Below are 27,837 nucleotides of genomic sequence, written 5' to 3'. Positions count from 1 at the left end.
ACAAATTCGTCATTTGGACTAAAAACAACTACCGAAGCATTAAAGTTTTTTATAAATAATTATAAAATTGACAGTTGAGAATTACGTGAGTTCTTAAGTAGTATTAAAAAATTAAAATTAAAATTAACTGATGTGTAACAAAAATTAATATCATACTTATCTATGCTTGATTTAAAAAATCTAATACGATTTCATGTTTCGAAATCACAAAGACCGTCATATATCGAGGCTCTTATGATTACATACTGAGCCTTCCTTAACAGCATTACCATGGCAACAGTGATAATATTACGCCATAAAGCTTAAAATCCCATAATAGCAAATAATCACCATACCATGGCAACGGTTATAACCACACACACATTCATAAATATTAACGCAAGGCCGAAAATCCTTTAACGACGACAAATGATCACCAATCGACATTGCTAATTATGTAGATAAATAATATCCAAGCAAAAACATGAACGTATTTTGGGACTGGAAGTAAATAAACCAACCATAGAAGCCTCGTGTTTTATCTGAGATAAAATCAAAACAGCATCATGATTATAAATGAATAGTGCATATTTATTTATAATCATTATATATATAAATTAATATGCTGACGTTTCACCAAATAATGCTACAAACTTCAACCTTAAAATTTTGTACTTCCTCTATTATGTGTTTATTATTTTATCATAAAATTAATATATATAAATATACGTATTTTCTGTGGTCTTGAAGCACGCAATTTGGTGACGGCTAATAATCAGGGGGAAACATGTACGAATGGTGTAAATGTTATGATAAGTCAGTGTACAAACTAACCTCTTCTTCTCATCTCATCTCTGAATTTCGACTGTCAACTGTTTATAAGAGAAGACAGCGTGGGTAAGGATTGCCAGTTTCTGCCGGCAGATAGGGCGCTGTGTGAACCCAATGCTTCGAGCCTAAGAAAGAAAGAAAGAAAGAAAGAAAGAAAGAAAGTTGTTTTCTGTGGGAGAGTCTTATTAACTTGAGCGAATTCTTGTTTCCGTCCACATAGAAGTCTGCGTTCCATCTCCTCCTTTTCGGATTTTCCTGAACTTCATTCTTAATTTCCTTAATTCAATCTTATTTCTTGAATTTTTTCCTCGTCCTATCCCTTCTTTCTTCTCTCACTTTTAGTTATCCCTTGTCCCTTTTGTGTGTTGTTTATTTAGTTTGTTATTCGTTTCTTATGTTTTCTCATTAGTTGACTTCTTTCAACTTTTCTAAAGTTTGCCCCCTTCTACATTTTATCCTTGAGATTCTACTTTTATTTTTTCGGATTTTTTCTAACAAGTAATTTTAATTTTATCCTTGGTCTTATTCAGTCTTATATGCACTTGCAGCGTCTTTTTGCTAGGTTACAAACCATTTGTCCACCATAATTAGCCACTGCTTGTAAAATGTCCCTTTCAATTTACCTCACGAATTATTTATTTCCTCGTGGTCTTCTTCATACAAAACAAGCTATTCATATGAGTTGTTTCATTAAAATGAATTGTGCTTGATAAATTTGTAGGATATAAATAATCATATAGCGTTCGTAGTTATTTTAACATTTTATTTAAGTTCTCAGAATAATCTACTGGTATGTTACCAAAAGCATGGCAAATTATCTCTAATTAACATCTAGAAGTTTTACACGTAACAAGATTCTCGATAATGTAATATTTATTATTAGTTTTCAAATAAATTTGAAATTACTGTCATGATAGTCTTAATATTGAAAATGTTAAATTTTCCCCGATACGTTTTGTGCACCATGCCTTGAAGAATTATGGGAGGTGGTGGTATAACTCCACTATTTATTTATTTCAGCAGTAAATTAAAGTAAGTGATTAGCGTGACTCCCCGTCCGCTATACCCCCAGAGGTAGGAGGTGCCTTTAAATCCAAGCCTCTTGTGTGTAATGACGGTTTCCTTGACAAATGTTTGAAATTTTATCACACTGTGTGTATTATGTATTTAGCGTCTTAATTCGCCGCCTGTAGAAGGTTAAGGATCATGGGAATATTTGTTTTTGTACTGCTGTACCTTCCTGAATTCAAAGGAAACACAACACTTTATCATTACGAGGATGAAATGGTTAAAGTTTTTTAAGGAAATAAATCATTGGCGGTGGCGAGATATATTAGGGAGGGCCCTTATGTAAAAAAAATACAATTGAGAAATTTTAGTTGATTTAAATTATTATAATATTATATATAATGTAGTTAATTTGTCATCTTCTCTTGTAAAGGCGGAAGTGATAAAATTAACAGGTATATAATTTTTATTTTATTAATCTTATCTTTCTGACCTGATGTAGGAATCTATAATGGAATTTTAGAAAAAATATATAATCTTACATTATTTTGCTGATTGACAGGTGAATTTGTTTATTGTATTTTGGTCTCACATAATTAAATAAATTACTTAGTTTGGTGTAGAATTACACGTATCATAAGGCCATGATTAATCCTGTAATGTTTTATGTGGTGTTAAAGGACCACGTACTGAGTAATAAATCTGTTATCAGTAGCAAATGTGTATTATAATCCTAACAGACGTTTGAGCTTTAAGGAAATGAGAAAGAATTCTGATTTGATTCAAACATATAGGTTAGAGACGTCCCACAGAGAATATGGACGAGATGATAAGATGGCGCACAGCGTGAAAGAATTTTGTTCGCTTTTTGTTTGGCTGGTGCAAGATGTTTCCTGTCCATTCTGTAACACTTTTACTGATGACCTTCGAGTGAATTGGACGAAAAGTAAGAGACAGATTCGAGACGATAACATTGTGTCTATGTGTGTCTGCGAGCTGATGAAGAGAACGAAGAATGAGATGGAAGGTTAAGAACCAGTGACGCAGAAAGAAAGGAAGTATCAGTAGATAACATTGAATGTCTACGACTCTGGAAAGAACGTGGCCTAAAGAGATATAATGGGGTGAAGATAGAGTGAGGATTAAAGAAATGGACACACAAAAAGGAAGAATAAAAAAAGGAAAAACACAACTTACTTTCAGAAAATCACTGAAGGAGATGGAAACACAGTGAAACGAAGACAGTAAATATGATAGCGATGTAGCTCGCTGTATTGAAACTAGCATGTATTTTAGCTCTTTAAAGACCAGTGTTGACTCTGTGCTATCTCCTTTAATATTCACTAGCCCTGCGTTTGGCCCGTGGGGTTTCGTACGATTCTCAGAATAAAAATAATTATTTGTCTAAATAACGTCAACAGATTTAACTTTAATGGAGACGAGATGTTTTCTTTATGTTAGGAAAAGAATTTTAGTTATCATGTAAATAATCTTAGTGCTACAAGGGATTAAGTGGGAGCGTAAATTTTTCATCTCTTCATATTTACTAGACAACGAATTGAAGGAATATTTGAATGTCGTAAGGAATAACAAGAAATATATTCAAAATGGCGGAAAGCATAATTAAAAGCAGTCATTAAAATTCTAACAAATGTAGGAAGATAATATACAAAAATAACCGAAGGATTTAATCTTTGATAATTCGGATTAGACGGTGCTAAACCTTTGGGTTATACTGATATAGAATTTTTTAAATACCTGGTAATTAGATGGTCAGTTTACGACTGGCGTAACTTGAAACTCAATAACTTTCTTAAAGGATTGTCAATGCCACTCGCATTAAAGTTGCAATCATATGTAAAAATGAGGAGATACATAAATTAGTGCTAGTGTAATCTTGTAAAGATAATTGCAAATTGCCTATAAATGGCGGTCCTCAAAGAAGTAAACCGCAGATTTATAGACAATTTAGCGACGTTTAATTAAGAGTAAGTAGTATTATTTAGTGTTTGCATTACTTATAACAAGCGATGGTGAGGTAAATAGGAGAGCAAATTATAAGCTTCCTCAAATATTCAATTACTTTAACCGGAAAACTCCTGAGATCGAATGGACCCAAACATGGTTACTGCACTTGACACCCAATACCGTATAGAATATTTTAAATAAAAAATCTCCAAATCTAAAAGTGTGTGACGATGGTGAGTTTTTAAAATAAAACGTTTTCTGGATGTTTTCCATGTTACTCTATCTCCGAAACGTCGTGCAATTTTATGATTTTATTAGACGATGGAAAACATCCAGAAAACTTATTTTAAAAAATCCCCATTCTAAACTTCAAAGAAATCTTAATTATCCATTGAAATTCACATAATTCAATAACATTAGGATAATTTAAGTACCTCATATTAAAAATGCAAATGTTGAAGCTATGTAAACAAAGGGATAATTAATACTCGCGAGGGTATATGACCAAAGGGGCATTTCGACATTACACCTTCCTGTAATTATCTCAATTGTTACACTTTTTGGAAGGGGAGGTTGGGGGACGATGTTGGTACCACTTATTTGCATCATTATTATGCTAAATGAATTTCCCTCGCCGTATATTCATTTGCGATATATCGATTTATAGAGATAGCGATTGTTACAGATGTTGGTATAATAATTTAGCAAATGAGGCGTATATGAGAACGCGAATTCAATTTTGTTAGTAATTATCAATGGCAATCAATGCAGGACAGGCTTTGTTACATAATCGACCAACAGTTATATTATTCTGTTACATCCAATTAAGCTATTATATGTTCTCCAGTGAAATCTGCCCCATAATACCATAGTGATGAAGATTAGAGCACGTATTTGTAATCCTACTAGTACCTATTTGAAACTTATCTCTTGTCGCCACGGTGTCACGTGTCCTCAGGGTAGACGGCCTTCAGAAACGAAAGGCAACTGTAATTATGTGCTGAATAAGAAATCGTGACAGCTGACAAGGGGTAATGTATCAGCTTGGTTGTTGGTCGAGGATAATAACCGTTGACTCCAAATCTAGGGCCCAACACTTGGACAAATTCTTTAGAAATACCTAAGCAGTGGAAAATGGACATGAGATTTTGAGATTAGAATTTTCGGACTTCTGCTAGAACCAAACTTTTTCCTGCTGACCCAACATTAGAGTTGTTTATTTCCCGAAAAACAGGGGGTAAATTTCGTAGTGAATCCTTAGTATGACGAAGGACACATGAGGTGAATCTATATAATAAATAAATACGGTAGGGGAACAACAGTTTGAAGTAGAACGATAGGTTTTAATAGCTAAAACGAAGAAACTCTACTGAATGGAATCGTAAATGTGTCTATGTAAAATACCTCGCTGGGGAAGGGGTGAACTGTTATAATTTTGTGCATTTAATGGCATTTGTACAAACGTTAACGTGTTTCATATTAAAAAATATTTGACGAAAAAATAAGAAAATATAAGTTTCGTATCGAAAGTAGTAAAGCTTTAAATTATTTCATTTAATATAGTTTTACTTTACGTATTTTTCTGGAACTACAGAATCCGGTCTACAATTGAGCTATTAGAAAGAATTGAACATGAAATATGATCGTGGGTGACTTTGACAAACATTTTCTCTAAGAAACTAATACCATATAGCATATTCCTTCTCCAGAAGCTGATAGTGGTTTAGCTAGTCAAGAAATATACTGCCTTTTAATAAACCTGAAGGTTTATTATTGTATTCATAATATCTTACCATTTGTCTCCATCTTGAGACAGGTAAATTTAGTCCAAACCCTTGTGAGTTTATTCTTTACGACCTATTTTAATATCATTTTCCCATTTACACCTCTGCCTCAGAATTGATTAATATTTGATCCGTTTTATAATATTCAGAATAAAAATATAAGTTGAACTTAATAATTCTAACAGTCAGTGCTGACAAATTTGAACAGGGTGTAGGTAGTTCCCTATGAAACATTTTAGAATATTTACAGTAAACCAGCGTCTGACGTTTAGCCTTTACGTTTAAAGCCTCCTCAGTCAGCAGAGTAATGAGAGAGCTACGCAGCTGCATTATTTCTGGCGGGAAAATAACTACTGCTTGTTGGTGGTAATGGATTTTCCTTGTATATTGACCCTAAATAAAAGAGGGTTAAAGTTTTTGACATGCGCACAAGTTGACAGTCCTTTATCGCAAGAGATGTCATGGTAAAATAACTCTTGTTTATCGTCAACTTTGTTCACGCAGACAAAATAGTTCTTGCTTGTCCATTTATCAGTTTAAAATGTCAGCTAATATACTAGCTTTGGTTGTTGGTGAGATCGCTTTTGAAGCTGTGATTAGGTGATTATAAACACAAACATGGAATTGTCAAATTATAAGATTTGCCTGAATATTCGGTGTAAATTTTGTGTTAGACAAGAAAACTGAGGCTTGTTGTGTGTATGTGGATGGGAAATTTCTCACTTATAACTACTGCAGAATTTGGTGAAACGATAACGATCCAGAATTTATTTCGAGAGCTTGCGTGTTTTTTTGGGGATTTCCCTCAGTTTAACCAAGCGACTTCTGGATATTATCTTACAATAAGCCACGACTACCTCCTATGTACGTACGTGTTCGCCGCTCATGTGATAATACTTCTTCATTCGGCGTTCTAGGAATTTTAACTTTATGTTTAAAACAGCGTTGTTAGTTGCATCTACATTTTTTACTGTCAAATTGTAGGTATGTAAGGTTACATTGAGGGCAAATTTGCATTATTACCCTGCGAATTGGTATCTGTTAACATTTAATCACAGTTCATTTTCGGCTAGCTTGTGTAAAGCATGTAATTTTGTGGTAAATTTGAACTGAAATACACATTCAAATTGGCTAACAACATTTGAGTAATTATGAATTTATTTGCCTATTACACGAATATCTACATTAATTTTCTAAATTAGTTGATCGTTACTTCCAGTATTATTTTATTTTAACTTCATTTTATTAAACTATACGAATTTCAGTAAGGACAAAATTCCATCGAATGGAACCTGAGCACATGTTATTATAAGTTCTAAGGTGGATATCGAATTAACGACAAGTTGAGGTACTTTATCACACATCAGAATTAGTGTTCCCTTTGTGGTGCATCCTAAAATATTATAAATAATAGTATGTACTACAGAGGAATTTGAAAGTTATAGAATTACTTCAATCAGTGGAGTTGAGTGTCCAGCGTTAAGCTGGCGGAAAGAATAGTCAGGTACACCATTAAACTTATTCTGTCAAAAATTCCCACTTGGCCTAAGTGGTGATATCTGCTGATAAACGCGGTTTTTATTTCAGAAGTCAGAGACATCTACATTTACGAGAGAAATTATACGTTATTTAATTTGTTATAAACCATGATTTTGTGTGACGAGCCATTATCGAAAAATATGAATTACTTTAGGTCATTATGGGGCAAAATGATATTCTCTCTACAACATGAATTTTAGACTCCCAACACCAAATAATAATACTTCAACATGTCTAAATATAAATATGTAAAGATATTATTTGAAATACTCCTAAATTTTTTTTATTTACTTTAGTATAACTTGTGATACCTTCAATGTATATTTTCGGCTTTCGGGTGAGGACCGTGTGGAATTTTTCGTGTTAATCAGCGTTTAGTAAAAAAATTTAGTTGTCATTATCAAGATGTGATAAGTTCGCTTTCAATATGTGCCAATTGAGTCGTGGAAATATTTGTCATAAACAGTGTGGCAACTGGAAAACGGGACTGATGCTGGAAAAGAATTATGGTTCCATGTATGAGCAATCTGACCATTGTATATTCAAAGTAGCTTTCTCCTGCACCTACACACTGAAGGTCATTGCCGTCATTTGAGAACGTAGTGTGAGCCGAAGTAGACGTCTCTGTTGGGTGTGTTGTGAAGCAAGAATGGAACAAAGAGCGAACATCAAATTTTGTGTTCGGCTGGGCAAAAGTGCCACGGAAACGTTACGAATGATGAAGCAAGTGTACGGAGATAATTGTCTGTCTCGTACACGTGTTTTTGAATGGCATAACCGTTTCTGCCATGGAAGAGAATCATTGGAAGACGATGAACATCCCGGCCCAACAAAAACGATTTGAACACCAGAGTTGATTGAAAAGGTGAGGGAAATAATCACCAACGACCGATGTGCAACGGTTCGAATGATTTCAGAAGATCTTGCGTTAATAAGGAAACCATTCGACAAATAATAACTCAGGATTTGAAAGAAAAGTAAGGTCTGTGCACGGTTTGTTCCACATTTATTAGCAGACGATCAACCACAGCTCGTGAGTTGAACACTGCAGCGAACTCATTGATGCCACTGAAAACAAACCCAACTTCCTGAATTCGATCGTTACGGGTGACGAGACGTGGTGTTTCCAGTACGACCCCGAAACAAAGCTACAAATTGCGCTGTGGAAGTCAGCAAACTCTCCCCAGGTCAAGAAAGTTCGCCAAGAAAGATCAAAAATCAAAACAATGATAATCATTTTCTACGACAGCGAGGGAATTGTGCACAAAGAGTTCATACCCAGTGGCGAGACAGTTACTGCTGCCTACTATCTGGACATTTTGAAACGTTTGCTTCAGAGAATCCGTCGTGTACGGCCTCAGTATCGAGAAGATGGCAGTTGGTTCCTGTTGCAAGACAAAGCGCCAAGCCATAAGGCTCTCGTTGTTAGGGAGTTTTTGGGCACCAAAAAAGTCTGTGTATTGTCGCATCCACCGTATTCACCAGACTCCTTTTTGTTTCTAAAACTCAAAGCACCACTGAAAGGCTGTTGTTTTGATGACGTGGACACCATTCAAAGGGCTGTAACGAGAGTACTAAACAGAGTTCTAGACACGGCCATCCGCCATTCCTTCCAGTTGCTTCATGATCGTTGTGTGCAGTGTGTAGATGCAGGAGGAAGCTACTTTGAATAAACAATGCTCAGATTGCTCATAGATGGAACCATAATTTTTTTCCAGCATCAGTCCCGTTTTCCAGTTGCCGCACTGTGTATGTGTAAGGCTCGATGCACACGAGCGAGTTATTTTCGCGAGCTCGCCGCGTCACTTTCTCGCGCGTTTTAGCAGTACATGTGAAGCAATGGAGCAATGCACACTATGGCGGTGACGCCGCGAGGACGCGGCGAGCAATTTTAGCTCGCCAACCACTGCTGCTTCGCAGCGAGTTCGCCGATCGCCGCGAAGCAGCAGACTGTGTGAAAGCATTGGGCAGTGCACACGTGCTTCGCAACCCTCGCAACAGCTCAGAGTCACAACCACCATTTCTAGAGGTATTGCAAGCCTCATCGCAGAATCTTTACTTTTGATGGATGCATCCAGTTTTGCTGCTAGCTCATCAAACGACTTTATACTCATACGACAATAATTATGAAATTTACTTACATCTTCTCTTAAATCTATCAACATTGTCACGAACGCCCCTTTAAACAGCCGTGAACTAACCAACGGGTGTGTCCAATACTTCCTATTGCGTTTTTTAAGGATGTATTCGTAAACGAAATAGGCAAAACTACACGTTTTCTTCTGTACACATCCATTTTGGTTGCCATCCAATTTAGTACTGGTGGGAGTTTTTCGGCGAACTCGCAGCGATGACGCTACGTGTGCACTGTCACGGGTTTCCTCGCTGCGAGCTCGCGCGACATTTTCTCGCTCGTGTGCATCGAGCCTAAGGAAAACATTCCCGCGCCGTAGCCGCGCGGTCTGAGGCGTCATGCTTCGTACCGGCGATACGGAATGCGCGCTGGTTCGAGTCTCAGGGGAGAAGAAAATTTTCTCATGAGATTTTCGACCGGTGTATGGTACCGGTGCCAACCCAACATCGTGAGGAAATTTGGGAGCTACAATGAGTAGCGTAATCCGGTCATGAAAACTAGCAATGGCTGGGGGTTCGTCGTGCTGACCACACGTCATTCTGTATCTGGTTGGATGATCGTTCACCTCTGCTTAGGCATGTGAACGTGAGGCCAGCAGCCAAGCTAGTCGGCTTTAGCTCTCTGGAGCTGTTAAGCCACGAATTTAATTTTTTTAATTAAAACAACTATTAATAAAAATTTAATTTACCAAAAACTCATCCATTCGTTATAAACTATTACCACTATTTCTGATATACGAGGTGCGATCGGAAAGTTTCAAGACTGTGTCAATAGCGGGCGAACCGGATGTAGTACGAGCTTCTGCCTTTAGGGGGTGCGGCCTACATTCATAGTGAATCAGTGTGCCAGCCGGCATCATCGAATTAGCATTTGTTTCTTAGTTACGGGCGTTTTGGTAGTGCATTACACCGACTCTCCTGCGATTTCGGAATGGCGTGTGCATCAAATTTTGCCAAAGACTCGTCAAAACGGCTACGGAAACCTATGAAATGCTAAAGCAAGCATTTGGGGAGTCCGCAATGGGTCGTGCACAAACGTCTGTGTGGCATTCACGTTTTAAAAATGGCCGAACCTCTGTCGATGATGACGAGAGTTCTGCACGACCATCTTCGAGCACAACGCCCGAAAATGTTACGAAGAGTCGGCAGGCCATTCACGAAGATCGACGTCGTACCATCAACGACTTGTGCGACATTGTTGGGATAGGCTATGGGACCTGTCAGCTGATTCTAAAGGAAGAACTCCACATGCGACGCATCATGACAACGCGCCAGCGCACACCGCCCTCAAAGTTCGGCAGTTTTTGGCCTCAAACACCATGGCCGTCATCCCGCACCCTCCTTATTCGCCGTGTGACTTCTTCCTCTTCCCAAAGATGAAAATTCAGCTAAAGGGAAGAGATTCAGGCAGAATCGCAGATGGTGCTTGACAGGCTGACAAAGAAAGATTTCCAGGGATGCTTCCAGGCTTGGCAGCGGCGCTGGGATCGTTGTGTTCACTCCCAGGGGAACTACTTCGAGGGTGATGGATGAATTTAATACCTGAGATAAGTGTACGGGTTTTTATAGGCGCAGTCTAGAAACTTTCCGATCGCACCTCGTACTGATTTCCAATATTAAAGTGTACATTCTATAAATTACCATATATTACATGGATCCTACAATTAGTTAATTTTGTTTTGATTATTTGAACATCTTACGCGTTTAATCTAAACATAAATTTAAAACATATATAACGGACAACGCTAATTGTTTAGTGCTGCTGAACTGTGAGAATACTAACCAGGTCCTTGTCTATTTCCTACGCAATAGATAAAACTTTAACATTTTCAGAACAAATGAAAGCAGAATAATACAATCCACGTACAATTACTGAACTATATAGACCATCGAATCTTTATTAGGTTAATATTTTAAGATTACCAGGAATGATATATACAAGTCATCTTTTATCATAACTTTTTTACCTTCGATGAAAATGATCAAATGCGAATGACGAAAATTTTGGAAAATTAAATGATACCTTTCAAAAACGGAACTAGGCGACCTCGTGAGAAAAGTTAGCTTTTAGTTTAAGCAACCTGTGCTCAGAGAAGATGAAATTTGGACAACCCTGGCTTACATAAATACATTAGTAAGCAGGTTTTTCCAAAACAGTTAACATTTTTTTTCAAAAGCATTCTCTGCTACTTTTTTCCTTCCTTGATCTTAATTTTTTTACTGCTCGCAGTACAAATAATAGAAGTTTACCACAATGTTATATATCTATTACTTTGTCTTATATTTAATTAAATATTTACCACATTGTAATATTTTTTAAACTATAGTGCGTTCGCTGATAAAGTTGAATGCAACTCTCACTACCCGGATCCCGGTAGGAACTACCATGACACAGGAAAGCCGATTATGTTGCTTTTATAGAGCGGTAATTTACTCGTATCGGGAAAACTTCGTAGCGCTTTTTGGTGAATAGTGCAGTTCCGGTCGGAAATCGGGAAGTGACAGTTGCTTTTATCTTATCAGTGAACTGACTGAATAATTGTGAACACATTTATGCAGCAAATCGCTTTTGAAGCCTTGGATTTGTGCTAAAAGGGATTATAATTAATTGATATGTATAAAATATTAATCATATTAATAATATTGAACATCGGATACCAAAGTTTACTAAAATACATTGTTGGTCTCTAAAAGAACAAACGGAAATACATAAAAACAAATTTTTAAGGATAACAAATTAACCAATAAGTAAAAAATCATTACGCTGATGTGTTATGTAAAAAGTGTTTGTCAGACATAGAAAAGGATTATTATTTATCACGTATCAAATCTGATTTAATATTTTATTCCCGTTTTTCTGCGCCTACTTATGTCTGGAATATGTGCGACGTAAACATTACGGATTTTATATTTTGGGTTTAGTTTGGCTTTCATATTTAATTAAGCAAATGAAGCGTATATTATCATCATTTCACCGTGTCTGCCATTTTGCTGGTGTCTCATTAATAACTTCTGAACCATCTGATCCATTATCACGAAACTCGGAATGAATATTACTCCATTAAACGTCACCTCAAATTTGTGTTTTCCCTATCATATCGTCTAGTCCACAACGCGGTCATCCGAAATACTAAAGTAAAAGCATTATTAACTTAATCCTTTACATCCTAAAGGTAAACGCATGTCGCACCTGCTTTAACAAACAATAATTGCGCATTTTTTATTTAGGTGTATGTTTACTTACTTAAACAGTGTTAACGAGTTCATATTCGTGATGATGAAGTGTATTTATTTGCGGCAAGGACTGAATTGTTAAATATTATTTAGGCGAGATTCGGCTTCAAATAAAATATCCCAACCTCTGGGAAATACATGTTCTTCCTTTGGTATGAGGAAGATATAATGAACATAACCACATAAATATATATACCATTTTCAGTGTGGTTTTAGCAATAAGGATACCACTGAAGAATGTCTGTGATATTCAGTTTCTATCTCAAGACATATTGAAAATATATATTCATAATTTTAATATAATTTATTTTTATTGTCCTAAAATTACAATCATAGCTACAATAAAAATATCTTAGGTTATATTAGCGAAAATTGAAGAGATTTAAAACATGTTTGATTCATTATACTGATACCATATTTGGCTATTTTATATTTTCCGTTGTCTGAGGCATGTTGGTTGTATTCGACGTTTCGGGAATTCGTTAAACTGCCTTCTTCAGGTGGCTTGTCAGTAAACTGATATTTTATAACGTATAGTTTTCCATTTAACCCGGGAATGTTTTAATACTAGACTTATTTAATTACCACCGGAAGTATTTTTCGACCCACAGTCCTTATATCACAAACATATTTATAATATATTAAATTCGTAATTTATTCCCAGTAATTCCTAAATCTGCAGTCAATTAGTTAACATTTGTGCCTTTTATTTGGAGGTCTTTGCTTCGAATCTCGGCCCAGTGACCGATTACTCTGACTGAAATTATTCGTCTGTTTCCTCAGTTATTACAGGAAAATATAGGAATGCTACCTTTAATCAAGCCACAACCGCTTCCTTCTATATCATTTAAAATTCATTGTATGTTAATCACCATATTATTCGATGTTATATAATCTAATATACTAACAGCGTTGTCAAACAAAGCACAAATAAATATATAAATAAATCCCCTGTCATCGGTTAATGTATTTTTTGTAAACGAAAGCTGACGTAAAAAAGTTATTTTCAAAAATTTTCGTTATATTACAGTTTTGTGTCATGTTCTCGCAGCTCAAAAACCAAGGAAGTCATACATGAGATAGGCCGAAATATTCCCATATATTCATCAGATGCTACGAAGCTATAACATACTGCAGATTAGACTCTAATTGTAAATCCTTACCCATGCGTCCACCAACTGTGATCCAAGCAAGGTTTATTTATAATGGCACCATTCCACAGCGTGCAGAGACTATAGTGAAGCATAAACACGTAACTCACTAATGAAACAATATGAACTGTGTTACGTGGATAGAGTATGGTTATACATTGCCAATAACCTATTGGTTTCTATGCAAAGAGGTATCCACTGTCTGCCCCATTACGAAAAATCCCCCCTTCCCCTCACAGATTCAGTCTGAATACCAATGTACACCACAGAAATGCAACATGAATATAAATTCGCGTATATTATACGTAAAATTTTCACCATATAGCATTTTTATTATGTGCATAAAAAGTTAGGTTATAATTAGATTCTGCATTTGTTACGTCTAATTGAATCTTGTCTCTGTGGTCATAAACGTAAATGTTTAGCCTGTTGCTAACATGTATGAGATAGATAGGTAAGGAATATATCTATTTTACTAGCATTAAAATGTATATTTATTTAAAGTTTTAGATTATTGTAATCTATTTTTCGGACTTTTTGAATATGTATCACATTTGTGGTCATTTTAACAATTACGTGTCCGTACACCAGGGAAATTAATATCTCCCGTATCAGGTAACAATAAAACTGGAATTTTTGTAGATTTTGATCTCTTCCTACAGTTCTAAATGTTTAGCCAAATTTGTACGAAGTTAAAATGGAAAATGTAAACTAAATATGACGAATTATAAGTTAATGTTTTGTTACATTTGATATCTTTCCTGGTTAGCGTTTCTCCTCTAGTGGAAAGTGCACATATCGTCAGTATAAATGTTAAAGGTATGTAAGTCCAAAAATTTTTAACTAAAATATGATTTCTAATTTAAGTTTTATATTGAATGAATTTCATTAAATTATAATTTAAACTTTACAGTTAATGTCTTAATTTTATAATTCTATTTGTGTAGTCTCTTGCTAAAGATCAATAAACCTGATTTGTGACGATATTCTTAAAAGTGTGTTGTTTCCTGAATGCCTACATTTTCTATACTTATTAACCGCTAACCTATGACTAGGTATATTAATTATGTAGTTGAAATAGAATATTTTAATAAATTAAAAATCAGTCGCTATATCAGAAAATTGATTTTAACGGCTTTATTCGTAGGGAGAGCTGAATAATACAGATTAAATTGGCTTGAAAACAGTAGAAGACACAGTGAGTGGATAAACAAAATGGCGATTGGGTATCGTAAGACGACATTTACTTTAGCAAACCAATACATGTGTACTTATATACGTTCATATATACACGCCGTAAATATAAATAATTATCGACTAGTTCGTGGACTGAAGTAGCTTAAGTCATTGAGTTGGTTACTTTTTATGTTCTTTACATAAGTAATTAATCAATTTATTTATATATTTAGTAAATATTTAGTCAGTTAGTTTATAGTATTTTATCCTAAAAACTCTGTCTCTAAGTCAAATAAATATGAGTCGCTAACACCAATAATTAAAATTTCCATTTAAAACCGTTCTGAATATAATGTTTAATATCAGAAATATGTCATATTAGTGGAGCAGTGTCATTCTGTTTAACTGATGTTCACTCGTAAAATGATTGAAAGTCTATAATTGAGTCATGTATCCGTATACACACACTGCTAAGCAGAATGCAATTGGAATATCATGTAAGCGTGGATTGAGTTATTATTGTAGAAATATGACATGGGCTTAGTATATTACGTAATCATCTGAATAGGTCACACTGTATGTGAATCCGAGTTGACCATTGGTGATATAATGTGTCATGTACCTGTCCCATATAGAAGAACGCAGTAGCTGCACAGTACTAATCAGAGGTTTGTTGTTTACTGAATGCACTTGGGATGACAGGGAAATTGCATCACGGCGTCATTTTAAGCAGAAAGACCACTGGTTGATGGTAAAGTTAATAGATGATTCCATGAAAGATATGTTTTATCATACGCGTGTTGTAATTTAATATAGTTGTAAATATGCATTAGATTGCAAATTTATATTCATGAATTTGAAAAAAAAAATGTCGAAACGTTACGTTTTATCTTTCATTTCTTTCTTAAGGAAGAAGGTAGCCATATCTGGGTCTAGGCGACGGTCGTTTCAAATTTTAAATTATTTAACAGATCTTAAAGGACATTTTATGCGAAAATTATGTCAGAAAATCCAACTTAAATCTCTTGACATTTAATATCTTTACAGTCAATAATGAAAATTTGGCGAACGTGCAAACCTATGAGGTGGAAACTACAGTTGCGCCACGTAATTTAGAGTACTAAAAATATGTGTGGAAATGGATCTTAACAAATAGGTAATGTAACAGTTCTTAAGTATTTAATAGAATGTAAACAAAATATGGCTGCCGTGCGATTATTTTTAGTAGCTGATGCTTCAGTAAAGATAATTAACAAATCAGTGAAACTATGAAAACGAACTAGGTCTATTAAAGATTTGCATAAATATATAATTATGTCTGCCTATTATTTATACTTGTGGTACTTAGATATAAGTAAGATGATAATATTAAAATGGAATTTAAGATGTAGGGTGTGAATGTGTGGAGTGGAATCATATGGGTTCCTATGGATGTTCCTTGTGAGTACGATAGCAAATGTTCGGATTCCACAAGAAGCGAGGGATTTCTTGATTAGCTAGGTAACTATAAGCTTGTCAAGAATGAATTTGTTACTTCGAGGTAGTTTAGTTAGAGAAATACTTTGTAGGTTATAGCACGCAATAAAGGTATGTCTGTCCTCTTGTTGCTTTTACGGACTGGCCTATTCAAATTATCAATTAATTTTTAAATTGTATCAAACGGCGTCATAAACGTCAGTCTTTTGGATCTCTGGGGATTCCCTAGTGAGCCAATGTAAATACAGTAACATGGTACCACCGTAACAATAGTAACGAAGGTAACCACGGTAAATCAAGTATCCTGGTGATTCCCCATTCCGCGCGCAAACACGCAAGTAGATTTTAATGTAAAATTCACGATATTTATGACCAATTTTAATCAAAATTATAAATTAGAATGTGTCTACAAGGTTTAGTAAAACTGCCTAACATCAAATTTTATTATCTATTCAACCATTCTCGAGTTATTGAATATTCTAATATTTGAGCAGTGATATTGACTAATGATATACATAAATTATATATATGGGATGTAGTTCTATATATATATAACATAAATACCCTATATATTTTAAGGGTGGTTTCAATTTTTTATAATTGTCAGTTTTGTAACGAAAGCGAAACTCGTTTGTGACACAGTAAAATAATTTATATTGTACGTGTTTAGTCACTGTTTGTCATTGCAAGCACTAATTGGGTCCTTGGCTAAAAGCGAGATACAAAATTTCAGGTGAAGGCCGGCAGAGAACTCAGATTTATGCAAACTATGAACGAAACAAGGCGAATACATATATACGTGCCTCGTGTTGTTGGCGAACAGAATTTCAAGTGACAACCTTACGCTGTGTCCTCGCTAACAAAGTAAATTATTTATGGTGTATTCACAAGTATACGCTTACCGTAAGCGTATCTCGACCTTACACGGGCGTTAATTTTTGTCGTCATATTCAACTACAGTCACCACTAAGTAGCACTGACAAGAGTACGTCTTGTAAGTTTTACGTATGTCCAGGGAACCTTTTTTATCATTATAAGACAATACATTTTTTTGGAGTAATTGAAAACCAAATTTTGACAATATTATTTGAAACTAAATGAAATGTGTTTTTATAAGGCTTTATGATTCACATTTTGTATATATTATTTTTTAAAATAACAAATAAAGCAGGCTGTAATTGATTAAATGTGTAAGAAGAAAATGAAAATAAAATGTATGGATACTTATTACATTAGCGTACATGAATAGATACCTAGTTGAGACTTTTACCTAATCAGTACTCCTGTATTCCAGGGAATGTAAGTAAAGTAAAGTTTGTCCCACTATACGCCATGTAGGCGTTTGGGGTGAGTGGAGGTATAGCCCCTCTCTTCCTTGACCCCGGCACTAGATGGGGGTGAGTGGTCAGCATCACGCCCCGGCCGGCTTTACCCCCGGGAAAGGACCCCGGTACCCATTGTAGAGGAGGCTGGGTGGGCCCCAGAGCCGGTCTGGACGCAGAGGCTAGAGGAAAAATCCTCTGCCCCCGTCGGGGATCGAACCCCGGCCGTCCAGCCCGTAGCCAGTCACTATACTGACTGAGCTATCCCGGCTCATATTCCAGGGAATGTAGTATTAATAAATCACGAAAGTAGGATAGAAGATTTTTATTTTCCAAGTGTTAGCCAGGATATCACGGCTAACATGTTGGCAGACCTCCATGCTCATGACAACGAACCTTGAGTCTATTTGGTACATGAATAAACTGGACAATGTTAGGCAAAGATTCTGTACTAAAACGTTAGTCAGAGATTGGCGTGTACATTTAATTAAAACAAATGTACAAGATTTCTATAGAATTAAACAAAACTGGATCTGTACTGCTTCTTTACCAGCCGCATTAAACCTCCATTAGAAATCGCTTCAATATTAGATTTTTTTAGCCGTGTATTTTTTCCTGATTTACAATTCGTATATAACCCTTGTATATTATAGGAGAAGAGTATAAATGTCCAAATTCCTTCGTAGTTATTTATTTCTTTTTACTGCAACAATTTATTTAATTACTCAGTTTTAATTTCGTAATGTGTTTATAGTTATTTCAAAATAAACTTACTTTATATGGATTATTTCTTCCGATTTTTGAGGCAGTACATCCATGAAAATAGTAACTGAGATTTGATATTAATTTATCAATTGTCATCTTCAGTGGGTGAAGCCCTGAAGCACCATAGATCACTATAGAATTTGATGTTAAGCATCATAATTGTTGAGGTTCCCCGAAGGGACATGGCTCTTACTAGATGTCAGGCTTTCATCTCATTCCTGAGTGAACTGTGAGCAGAAGTCTTGTTACCCAGCTAATCTGTGATTCAGGGAACATCCATTTTTCAGTGTTCCTTTGGTTTCAATTGTAGGAAAGGAAAAATAGCCCCCCCCCCCCTTTCAGTACGCTCTAAGAACTAAAATTTAATACAATTTTGTTTCGTGTCCGAGGTTAGAAGGCCATGTGAGTGTCACTCCGTCATCATGTTAGTGCTTAGAAAATAAAACAATGGACTGTTGTAACGAAGCAACGTGGAGCAGTACAATTTTCATAGTTTAAACCACATCAGCGTTGTCAGAACAGATCAACACTAATGTATTTATTTATGTTTTATCTAAAGACGCTAGTATACAATGACAATGTAATTAATGAACATGACTGGAAATTCTTCAGTTATATGCTTAGACTAAGTTTCTTACTCATGCGATGTTAATGTATTCTTTAAATATCTTGAATCAATGCCTATATGTCTCAGGGCGTGTTAAATCTGTGGTAGTGTAATGGAGTCGTACGCAGGGAATCATGAAAACTACTACTGGTGAAGCAGCCATGTTGTTATTTTTACGTTGTACAAAGAATTATAATACCGAGGTTTCCTGCGTGTTAAAAGTATTTTTCGTCCGCCATGTTGGTATAATCAGTTGTAGGAAATTAAAAAGTACAATTTTATGGCATAATATCCTTACCAATTTTTTTTCCAAATCATTCCAGTGATTCTAAAGTTGAAACATGCGGACGGACAGTCAGCGATGATCAGCCCTATGTGCATTTGTTTCATGAATATCGTGGAAATAAAGCATAATAATGAATTGTATAAAAATTAATTGAGGTTAATATTAGTTAATATTAAAAATATAATCTGCATTGTAGATGGCACTGGTGATGATGTAAGAATCATAATCATAAATGTATTAATTTAACGGTGAAAATTAATGTAAATTAAGACTAGCGTAATTATGTGAAGGATGATTATCATAACACTTCGTGCAGACCATAACAAGACAAATATATGAATTCGTCGATGCAAAGTTTGGAAATGAAAATTAGCTTGAATGGAAACAAGCTACGAGTTCTCTTGCTAATCTCGTTGTGAAGAAATAGAATCATCAACAGATGAATTGAAATGTAGAAAGGAATCTTCATATGTAATTCTTGAAGACAATCAGAGATGAGTTTGTATGTGAGCAGTGTGCAGTTGCGTTGAAGAAGATTCACTGCCTTAGGGAACTTTACGTCAAAGGCTGAATAGACGCCCCCACTCCCTGCCTAGCACCGCGCGCTGCTTTGCTGTTATTCAAGTGAGACTAAAACCTCCGAAGCCAGACGTACAGAAACACAACGTAAGTTAGTTTTGGAGACATTTGTCTGTTTCATATAACAAATATATACGCATCAACCCCCTCTTCTCAGCTTTTCATTTCAATATAATCCTCTAAATAGCATCTTCATCTCTTCCCAAATTTAAATTTAGATTGTTAATTACTCTAAATTATCATGACTCAACAGTAAGACCTTGTGAATTATAATAAAGCACTTATATAATCTTTCACTGGCTATCTTTCGACGAATTAAAATGGAGAATTTTCCATCGGTATGTGGCTATGTACCTGCAGGGCACTACCTTCGCCCTGAAGACGTTTACGTAGCGTCTACACTCCATATCAGTATTTTGGCTCGGTTCGTCACGGCCTGGTATATTCAACGGCACGGCAAATCATGCATTCACCGTTCTAAAGTTTTCTGTGGAGTTGTGTTAACTCAGTTATAAGACGTGCATTACTCCTAGTTGCGTAGTAAGGAGAAATGTCATTTCTGACGGCAGAGAATGCACAGAACGTATTATACCTCCTTCCCCCACACTTATATTATTCACCGTGTTAAGCGGCATACGCTGTACGTCTTATTACAGATTATTTATCTTTCAGTATAAACAGTCAGCATCTAACGGCAAGGTTTCTATTTATATATTTGGCATTTAAGTGGCTTGCTTTCTGTGTTTATGGATGGCGTTCGTCCTCCAAAGCCCAGCATCACTGGGTTATGAAACATTTATTCAACACTAGTGAAATAATCTATAAATATTTTCTAACATCCTACAAAGTCATTGATGTAATGGTTGTTTTTTTCTATTTTATTTCGTTATCAATGTCTTTAACTTGGTTTGGTGTTCCATCGACATCTTATGAAAACACTAGTTCATACACGTGTGTGTGATATGACGAAATTAATTTTATTTCCCTAAAACTTGATTCTATTTTGTTTGCGATGTTCTTAATGTCTCTGTATTTAATGTGCAGGCAATTCAACTTCTGTTCTTGCCTTCTGTCTTTCCCTCAATACTTCCAGAAGCTAATCTTTACCACTACAACGTTAACTATTGGTTCCGCAGAGCTTGTGACGTCAGCAGTTCTAAATCCAAGGGATCAGGATGTTGGCTGCTCTCAATGCTTACTGCTTTATGCAATGCCAGATACCATGCCGCCAAGTCAGGGGTATACAACAGGGTTTGTACGGTCAGTAGAGTTTACTAGCAATTATATCAACTTCAACATTGCTGGCATATAATGCAGATCCCGTTACGATATAAATTCCTACTTTAAAACTCGTATACATTATAATTTTAACTAAGAATAACAATTTATATCATAACATAATGCAGTACTTGTTTGTTGTATTAGCATCATTATTCGTGGACTTAAATATTTAACACAAATATTTTAACTTTATTACTGAAGTCTTGTTCTAATATTTTTGTTGTGATTATTCTTGGAGCAGATAATTAAAGTTTAATTAATTGCTTGGGTAAAAGCTATAGTGTATGAAAAAATACAAAATAGCTTGAAATTGTTACAAACATAGAAACAAAGGAAATTAGAAGCCGCCATATATGAGAAGTCGTTGAAAATCTAGGGATTTTATTCGGTAAGGTTGGCAGCTCACTATGACGTACATCTCGTCGTCAGATGAGAGTCTACCCCTGTATTCCAACACACAGTTTAACGGACCTGTGTACTTAATAAGAAAGGGCACTTGGCCCAATTCCAGCATTATGTAAATTCCGCACTCTATTAAATTTATTTGTCGCAAAATTTTCTAGGTTTCTTTATTTAGGGTCGGGCGAGTGAAAACGTCTACATGTTATTCTACCCGCTGAAGATAATGTGGGAAAATTCTATTGTTATCTTTTAAGTAGGGTTAGATACTATCTGCATTGAATTATATTTCTTCAAAATATGAATTTCAAAGAAGAGTTACAGAATTTTAACACTTTAATTGTCTTCAGAATTTTTCCTGATAATGTTAATGGTTAAGTAGCTTTAAGATGACTAACATCTAAACCCACAAAACCCATAGAAATATATAAGTTTATTAATTAAGTCAAAATTAAATAATTTGCACGGGATAAGATCAAGAACCTACATCCTCTTAGTATGTCTTAATTTAATAAAATGCGTAAAATCAACCTGACAAATGCAGAAACTTACGAGATAGAAGATTCATGTTCTGCGATGACGTCATGACCCACACGCTCCATGTTTCAATGACGTCACTCGAGACCCGCGTCACATTCGAAGTTCTTAATTTGTTGCAATCGTAAATACCATCATGATGGATACAGGAACTTCAGAGAGGGGGGGGTTAGTGATGACGTCATTACCAATGATCCTCTGAAGACGCCATCAGATCTGTTGATAACATCCGAGATGGTTTTGCATTAATTAAGAAATATTCCTAAACAGTGCTGTTGTTGTTAAATTTCTATGGTTACCAAGTTATGGGCATTGTTCAACTAGTATTTTGTATGACAAACTTCAAAAAATGACGAACGTGCCATAATGTTATGATAGCCTTGCGTATATTTTCCAAATTGAAGATGGCTGTCTTCTGGGTTGTTGCACCGTGTAGTCTGGTAGAAGTTTGCCGGCGTTTCAGAGATACTTACTTCCTCCATCATGAAGACGATGATCGTCCTCATGATGTAAGTACCTCTGAAACGTCGGTAAACTTCTGTTGTAACACACGGTGCATTCTCCCAAAGGAAATATCTTTAAATTCGTCACCGCGAGGACATCAAATATCATTTAATTTTTCCTTTGCTGTGCTTTATCTTAAATGTCTATATTTATTCCTTCTTCCATGATCTATCTTAACTATTTCCGTCTTCTTCCTTTTCCTTTTTTTTTAGTTCGGAATTTTATGACCGAATAAGAAGAAATATATTTTCGAGAGACCCCGGGTTCAGATATTGGTCAGAAGACCGGCTATCCTGATGATATTGTGGTTTTCCTCAATCCATCCTGTAGACGCCGCTACAATATTTAAAATAGACCATAAACACTTTATGCTATTCTGTTTCCAATTAATTAATTATTTTATCATTCGTCGCTTCTGGTTTATTGTCGGCGTCTTTAAATAAATGTAGAATAAAATATTTATATATTTTATTCTTGTTTTATTAGATTCTTAGCTTATCGGTTTTATTATTTATCCCAATTGTGACATCATGATGGATACCTTTTTGTTTTGGAGCTTTTACGTCATATTTTACGAAATAGACCAAACCAAGCGAGGATATTTTTAGTTTCTTGAGAGCAGAGCAGTTCTGTGTGGTGGTATCTGTGGTTGTTGTGACAGAGTGGCAGGTGGGGATGGGTTGACGGCTGCCTTATTTCAAGTCTGATCTCAACTCCGAGAGCTAATTAGTTGTCAGCCAAGCTCTCTCATTAGACTGACGTCGCAGTATCTAGAAACGCGTTCTAAATAATAATATTGATATTCATACAAAACTTTTAACCTAGTTTGTCACTGACCACCGGTCAGAGGAAGTAACAGTGATCAATATTTGTTTTTCCTTGGTTAGTTGAGTGCGTCATTTAGAATGAACTGATTAATATAGATCGTTAATGCATATGGTACTCTATACAGTTGTCAGTGTTCTTTAAAGAGTTAAAGCCGTCCACTAGAAGAAAAAATTATATTCCAAAGATCCGTAGAAGTAATTATGATAATAAATATCTACGCAACAAATTTACGATCTGGAAATAAAATAGGCACACTATACGTGTATGTGTTATGTATGTAAATAGACCTGTATGAGTTAAACACAAACATGTTTATACTGTCTCTGGTTTGGTTCATCTTAGAGTCTCCTACTTCTATACCAATTTCTCGTAAGAACATACGGCCTCTGTCATGTTCCTCTGAAAAGGTGCAGGACGACAAACAGAAAATTTGACAGCGCAAAAATCCAGAATGTAAGTCTAAACGCACTCCCCTGTGTAAATTTAAACTCCTATATCTCCAACACCCTCAATCTATTTTTACCCTTACGATGATGGACTAAGTCTTACACCCGTATAAAAACATGTAAATTTATAAAATAAGATTATATTTATACTAATATGAATGGTAAAGCGGATGTCGGTGCGTTGTGAACTGGGCTTTCCAATTGACACGTTTCTTCCCGTCCGTAATTTCATCCATTTTACGCTTTGCGAATGACGTATGAACTATAGTAGTCGTCACCAAATTGCCTGTTTAAAGGTCACAGTAAAATCATACAACGTTGCAACACGAACAGCTGAGACCAGGCGAGTGAAGGTAGTTCAGAACTTATGACGTAACAAATCTGGCTATGCTGTGCTGTTGACTTAGAGCCGCGGGGAAAGGGGGGTTATGAAGTACTTCCGTGACCTTGAAATATGGAATTTGGTGACGTCTGCTGTAGATGAGGCCCTGGTAGGAGTCTTCCCTGATTAACTAGCCATTCGGCTTCTGAAAAAATTGTATTTTGTAGTGGAACAAGTTTATCCCTATCGTAACAAGATTAGAAATGTGCATTGTTTTGGAGTACATATCAAATATATTTGCGCCTCGTGGCGTGGGATATAGCAATGGCAGCAAAATAATCAATTATATCAATAACATTGTAGCAACAACATGGCCAACGTTCGTTTTTATAACAGTGTTATTAAAGACACGAAATACAGACAGAAACTTGTCCACAAGTTATTCTTCCCTTGAACACCCAACAACCAAATCACTTCAGTCAATATTGCCAGGTAGCCGCCATAACCTCTCCCTAATTAGACTACGTGTCTGGCTAGACTTATGCTAATATTGCTCTGAGAAGACAAACACTATTATCAGAACTCTCGGTTATGATAAAGAGCTTGTCTTTGTCACCGTAATTCTTTTAACACGAAGACAAGGTTTAGTTCCGTCTCCGAGCGTCTTCTTCATCAAAATGACGCTACTACTATGAAGTTCCAAAGCGATTCCTTTGATTGGTTAGTCTGGTCACGTGATGCTTGAGGCTCTGTCTAATGAACTGCAACCCTTGCGGCATCTTGTCCCCCTTTCCCCGTACCCCTACCGAACTCGATGACACGTTGCTAGTACATCCACAAGCCAACTCGTCCTGCCCTCATCCACAATTAATCCATTTCCAACCAGCAATGTACAGACACTGTAGTAGTGTTTACTCTGCTAATCCACTAGCTTTATTTCACGATTCTGTGACGTCTTTCTGCTCAAACCTTGCTACTTATTTCACAGCTATGCGATGATTTAGGATTAAAGTACAAATATTTTATCAACTGGACAACAGATTTAAAAAGCTATCAGTAGGATTTCGAGGAATTTATTTTGTGGCCTTATTTATTTTATATAATTACTTCAAAGTACAAAATTAGTACGTGTGATTATGCACTATGTATGTAGCACGCATGGAACGATGAATAAAATGCTTTATCGGGAAATATTAGGGGAAATGGTCACTTATAAAATCTAAGGTTTTGTCAGGATAATATTAAAGTAGATCTTGAGGAAATAATGGTAATCTGTAAATTTCATGCATCTGGCTTAAGATAAGTGCCGATATCGGACTCTTGTTAATAAGGTAATGAACCTTTAAGTTCCATAATGGAAGAAAATTTCTTGATTAGTTTAAAAAACATTACCTTCTCATGCTGGTAAACTGAATTTAATTGTACAGCTCTGAAATATGGTATTTTGTTCTGATGGAAGAATGATGCATTTTTAAACACTGAAAAATAAATTTTTAAACAAATATTATTTGGAAAAGAGGTTAAGTAAGTAAACAGGAGCAAATAATGAGAGGTGTGCACCAGGTAATGGTCGGGAAGCCTTAGGGAAAGAACCGCTGGGGAGACCTAGACGTAGATGGGAGGATAATCTCAGGCGGGACCTATGGGAGATAGGAGTTGAAGGAAACTGGATTTTAATGGCCCAGGACTGGGACCGGTGGAGAGCTTTGGTTAATTCGGTGATCAACCTTTGTGCTTCGTAAGCCATCAAGTCAGTTAGTTAGTTAGAGTTCTCATATCAGTTCATAGCGTTTGATTTCCGTTTTTAATTTATGTTATTTGTTTAATCTATTCTTTTCTATTTAAAATACTATTCCGACATATACCTGGAGGAAAGTCACGAAATATCTCTGATAGTGTAGATGATCTCTGATCCGAGATTTAAAACTAACAAATACATTTCTCGAGAAAAAAAACAAATTCATAACCACTCGATCACCACTTTCGGTTTATAAAAATCTGTAATTCACAAAAGAATGTTATTGAAACTGAAGTCAATTTAAAGAACATGTATTGCTTTTCAACCACAAAGCCATAAAATGAACAAAAAATGCAATGAAACTGCTCAGAGTAGTTTAATTAGTATTTAAAACTCGGGAGATATAAACAAGGAAGTTATGATGTGGTTTCCATAGAAACTGTGTAGCATAGCATTAAATATGGCTGTGTATTAATCGCACAAAAAACAAAGTAGGGCACTTCGTATACATATTACAATAGATTCCCAGAAATGATACGTCACTAAACTGCCGATTTTTGAAACTTGTGTTAATGTGAATACAAAAATTTGTTACAAAATTATTCCACTGACTATTAGCACTATATGCAGTTAAAGGTATTTTTTGGACAATTTGCAACGAAGTATTATAAAATAAGCGTATTCGCTTTTTAATATCTTTCTGACCGTTCGTCTCTGAAAACATCTCAAAATCCACTGAAAAGACTTTAATTAAATTTTATTTGTGAAGAGTTTTACTAAATTTTACCGATATTTTGGCTAAAATTAGAAGTAATAACGAATACACTACACACGCTTCTGCACGCATCGATAGTAACTCGATAAATACTTTTCGAAATAAAATTTGTTTCGAACATAAGCTGTATAAAAAATAAGTTAACATTTTATATCCGGTGTACATTTTCCGTAATTTTTAAAGTTTCAAAGATAATTCATATGATTGTAGATTTATGTCGTCATATTCTAACTAGGAAGTGGTTCAACTAAATTTAATCTAATTTTATATTTTTGTTTGACTTGTTCGTCACGTCTGCCTGTGCGTTATATGCAACAGACCATCAAAAGTCTGTTATACACGCTTAGGAGAGATAACGTTTATATATTTTGTGTTTTCTTATACATTTAAATTAAATTACTTGTGTTTTTATGAAAGCAGTAGCATTAGTAGTCATTTTGAAGTCATACTTCTTGAGTCCCCCCCCCCCGGTATTCTAACATGGTATTTAGTGAACTTTTTATTTAGAGCTAAAAATTGTACATTACGAACCATTAAACTACAATAGAGATAACACACATTTCTATAAATTTCACCAAACACGGAAAACAGATCTTAAGTAAGTCACACAGGTAGCCTATGAATTCACAAGCTTTTAAAACATCCAAAAATCAAATTCCGTGTTGGCTAGAACCCACCACTAATAGGCATCCTGTACCGAATGAACCTTATAGTACACATTCTCATATATTTCTTCTTTAATAGGTGTTTTAATATTTTCCTCCAATGTACGTTAAATTTCTCAACTGGTTTCTTCCCCTTAGGTTTTTCGGCTAAAATTTATTCTCACTCCAATACCTGCTACATGTCTGTCCATCACATTCTATTTAGTACAATAATCACAGTAACATTTTGTAAGAAATACAAATAATGATTCTTCACTATGTAATTTTCTGTTCTATTTACATTTACTACGTTTTGGTTTGAAATTATGAGGAGTTGTTAGCCCCCAATCTGGAGGACCATCCCTTGTCTACTATCTGCGACTGTTCTGAAACGTTGACCACAAATTAAATTACAGTTTAAAAGGCACACAACTTTTTATCTAGGCAATATACTATAAAACAAATTGCAAATTTGTCCATTACGTTGACACAGCATCCATGTTTCTGTTCATATGCGCTGGATAT

At 35.4% G+C, this 27,837-nt stretch overlaps 2 long non-coding RNA genes across 3 annotated transcripts in view; one reads left to right on the top strand and one right to left on the bottom strand.

Moving 5' to 3' along the window:
• LOC110832970 (uncharacterized) overlaps nucleotides 1–27,837 on the top strand; it is a 91,684-nt gene that overhangs the window by 30,395 nt on the left and 33,452 nt on the right. The gene's annotated exons all lie outside the window — the stretch shown is intronic.
• Nucleotides 724–26,370, bottom strand: LOC110832976 (uncharacterized). Of its 2 annotated transcripts, none has more exons than XR_002544106.2 (4): nucleotides 26,021–26,370; nucleotides 23,101–23,329; nucleotides 22,071–22,271; nucleotides 724–935 (listed from the first exon to the last, which is right to left on the bottom strand). It is a non-coding gene; the product is annotated as an uncharacterized LOC110832976 (long non-coding RNA). The 2 variants fall into 2 exon arrangements; XR_002544107.2 differs by lacking the exon at nucleotides 26,021–26,370 and adding an exon at nucleotides 24,148–25,131.

This window comes from Zootermopsis nevadensis, unplaced genomic scaffold (genome assembly GCF_977971745.1).
Source record: "Zootermopsis nevadensis isolate Lab colony 2312 unplaced genomic scaffold, Znev_1.0 Znev_ptg000012l, whole genome shotgun sequence".
Taxonomy (NCBI): Eukaryota; Metazoa; Arthropoda; class Insecta; order Blattodea; family Termopsidae; genus Zootermopsis; species Zootermopsis nevadensis.
This window is presented reverse-complemented; position numbering and strand designations above follow the sequence as displayed.